Genomic DNA, 4,072 nt, shown 5'->3' with positions numbered 1-4,072 from the left:
ATATTAAATTCAATCTTGGTGGAACTAAAAAAAAGCTCAGTGAGGAGATGGTGGCAACCCCTTATAATGGGCAACAGACTCAGGATCTCAGTGCAGGGATGATAAAAGATATAGGAAATACCATGTGGCCCTATAGTTTTTGAGCCATTTTTATTAATGTAACACACAACACACCCCAATGCACTGAAATTAAGGCGCATTTCCTTCAGTATTCAAAAAATAAATGGCACCCCAATATATGGTCATTAGTGCAGTCCTTAGGTCACTTTTGGATCAGTTATGCTGTCAGAATTAGGTTGTTTTATTAGTTATTTTTATGCTGAAAATGGATTTGTTACACCTGACTCAGAAAGGAACGTTCTGTCCCTGTTCCAGCAATAGGTAAGAAGCATGGAGACAAATAGGGAAGGAGCAGACCAGATGGAAGTTTCTTCCCTGAGTCCTTAACAAAGAATAAATACAGAATCCCTATTCTGTACGGCCTTAAAACCTTATTCTCTCCCTAAAAAGGTGTTCTTTATAAGTTAATCATCTTGGAGCCCATCAGTCTGAATGATAATCTGTGCTTAAAATTCTAAACAAATTCACCTGCAAATGTCTTCAGTACAATAACATCAAGGAATGAAAGAAATACAATTATTACAATACATGAGAGGTCAAAATGGGGGAAATAGAACTGGTGAAGTGAAATTTCAGACTGTGATCTTCTATGTTTTGCCTTCAATGTTACCCACTGACCTGACAGCTTCAAATGTCTGAAATGGCAAGAACGGCGCTGACGCACCAGGAAATGTAACTCCCTGAGAGATGTCAGAGCCGTGTGCTGCAGTCAGTCGTAATCCACAGCTACTTATACATCAAAATATGCTCAAAATTCTCAATTGGACGCCTGGATACAGAGATCTGAGGCCCAGCGCAACGCCAAACCGCGCTGGTAGTTGTAAACAATAGTGATGTCATGACAACAGAACCATTGTTTACAACCACCAGCATTGAGTAGAGGAGCGTTAGGCCACAGTGGTGGATTTATGTTTATGGACGTCCTATGCACTGGGTCCAATTGGGATTTATAATAAAAATTAACTATATTTATATGTGGAAATGTAGCTATGATTGCATAGTCTGATTCTACAGAATACCTTAACCTTACGGGTGCAAAAATAAACATAATGATCGACCAATGTGTGTACCAAGAAAATGGTAAAGGTTATAAAATTCCACAATTATTGTCAAATAAATGTAAATGCTTCCATTATAAGGTGATCTAAGAAGCTTTTTTATGTAGTATACTGGGATGCCATATTTTATCTGTAAATATATATATATCCATAGTAATGGCTTCCACAATGCTGGGAACGTAATTTATACAAAGATGCTACACAATGTGTGTTTCTATTGGTAAAACCTGCGTTTTTTTTCCCGTCAACGGAAGGCGTAATTGTGAACACCTGGCTTATAAATTATCAAATAGCACCACATAGCCACCTAATATTGATCATTTTTTTTAATAAATACCAATATTGGTAAATAACTATTCCAATCTGTATATGTTATGTATTAGAGTTATAAGCGCGCTGTTATTTCTGTAAACGCCATAATAAATGCTCATTCAGCAGTGCATGGCCATCTCCTCAGAGCATTCATGCCATTCCTATGATAAAATATCTACGAGAGGCCATTTTGGTGAATGCATTTTAGGGACAATTTATTTTTTAAATGATCACATTTTTTTTCTCCACTCTATTTCCTAGAAAAAATATAAAATATTGATAAAGCAGTGAACATTCACTGAAACATTCCACAGTCCATGTGTTTGAATGGTAGTAACTGATTCTGTTTCAGTGAATGTCACATTCACTGATTTATAAATAGACCCCAATATGTAAGAATTGAGACACTTATTAATACTTTGTTGTTTGGTAAATGACAACCAGTTGTTGTTGTTGTTGTAGTTTTTCAGGGCAGCCATTTTCTGAGGGACACCATTCTAAGAAGAATGGTGATGGGAAGGAAATGTGCTTTTATTGTTGTGGTGAACAGAGGTATATGTATGAGTAAACTGTGACAAATCCATTTTTATTATAACATATGTACATTATATTCATCGGTCATCCTTTATTTGGTGGTGTAAGGGAAGGTGGTCACATGACCCCCCCTTTTCCCGCCTCGGGAATATAAAAAAAAAGAACGGAGTACACAAAGGCCAACGGTCGGTGTAAGAGGGAATCCCAACTGTTCCCGCGGGAGCGCGCGCTCGCATTTCTCCCTGAAGCGAAGGTGCGCGCCCCCGATTTACCTCATGAGGAGACCTACGTGCCCGCGCGCTCTCTGTTTAACCTCAGAATGCTTCGATGTATGTCAGCAACAGCTGCTATACCAAAACAAAACTACTGTCTTAATTTACCATGTGTAAAAAAATAGGATTATATATACATGTGGAAGTGTCAATGTCCGTGCAGTGATAAAGAATGTATATAAAGATACATAATGTGTGAGGGGAACTCACCTAACATGGCTGCTGGGTCTGTGATAAGCAACAGGTTCACTATGGCTGTATAATAAATACTATAGGGGTATATATACAAAATAATGAATTCTATACAGTGACATACACACCTCAAGTTACAATTTTCCCATTTTTCTAAGAAATCATTCATTTATGGTAACTTTTTCAGTCACCAAAGTTCCTTTTCCTGCCCGGCGGCCATTTAATAATGGCTGCAATATGGAGTCGTGACAGATTGGGCGGTTTAGGAATTTGAAGCTGGGCAATATTTATTATAGTTCACTCAGTGAGAATTGATATAATATTTGATTAATAATATGTTTTCCATTATTATTTTTTTAGATTTATCTAACGCCAAGCTGCTGAGCAGTAAAGCACCGCCATTTCTAAGGGACCCCACAAAAATGCAGGCAATGTGCGGCTGGAGGGCGATTTTATATCAGCAAGGAAATTGGTAATATTGGGAATTTACAGCTAGACACATAATTGGCGATTTGTCGCTGCTTTAGGTTAAATTAGCGTTGCATTACACTAAGATGGCATGCCTTGCTGGAAATCATAGAGGTGAATGCTGAGCCATTGTGGCTGCGCTGATCAGTGACATCGCTGCTGAAATTGAGATAAAATTTGTAAAATTAGGAATTGCCTTTTTGATTTATTTCTTACATTAGGTACCTCCATTACAGAGCTCCTATGTGGGCATAAAATGGAGACTGATATTGTTGTATCTGGATGTACACAATGCACAAAATGTCGCACAGAACATTGCACCACTTCATAATAAACCAATATTCATCACGTATTTATCAATTCCTAATAACGATCAGAAATAAACCCAACTTGGAAATGTTATGTTTTTTATACTGTGTGTGTAACAAAATCCCTGTTTTCACCTTTTTTCATCCTTTGTGTAATCCTAGCAGTCGGCCATTTCATGGGGTCTGACAAGCAGCCACTTGTGGTTATTGTTATTAAACAGGATTTATATAGTGCAAACATATAACGCAGCGCTGTACATTAAATAGTGGTCTCTATTGGAATCCATAGTGACAACACAAAAGTACGGTGAGGGAGACATTAAATCATCTCCTCATTCAAAAATTAGTGGTAAATTGGTAAATGGCGGATGGGGCGAAGCCCAGGTAGTTTTTCATTTTGATGATTTTGTTCAGATTTAGTATTTGAAGGGGCTTGTAAATGGAACAAGAAGTATTCCTACAATGGAATAAGTCACAGGAAATGCCATACGCAGGATCCATACAGCAGGAAATCATCTACACTTTCTATTTGGTTTAATCTTTAGATTAAAACCTCAGAAGAAAAATTTGCAAAACAAATAAAAAAATAAAAAAATGTGTAAAAAAAAACATCCAGCTACAGATAAAAAGATAGATAGATAGATAGATAGATAGATAGATAGATAGATAGATAGATAGATAGATAGATAGTAAATGGGTGACAAATCTAGGGGCAGATAGTGATAACGGGGCAGGTAAATAAAATAAGGTGCACCCAGGTAATATTAACAGGGGGTACATTGGTGATAATAACATGGGGTACATTGGT

The sequence above is a fragment of the Pyxicephalus adspersus genome, chromosome 6, assembly GCF_032062135.1.
Source record: "Pyxicephalus adspersus chromosome 6, UCB_Pads_2.0, whole genome shotgun sequence".
Classification (NCBI taxonomy): domain Eukaryota; kingdom Metazoa; phylum Chordata; class Amphibia; order Anura; family Pyxicephalidae; genus Pyxicephalus; species Pyxicephalus adspersus.
This window is presented reverse-complemented; position numbering follows the sequence as displayed.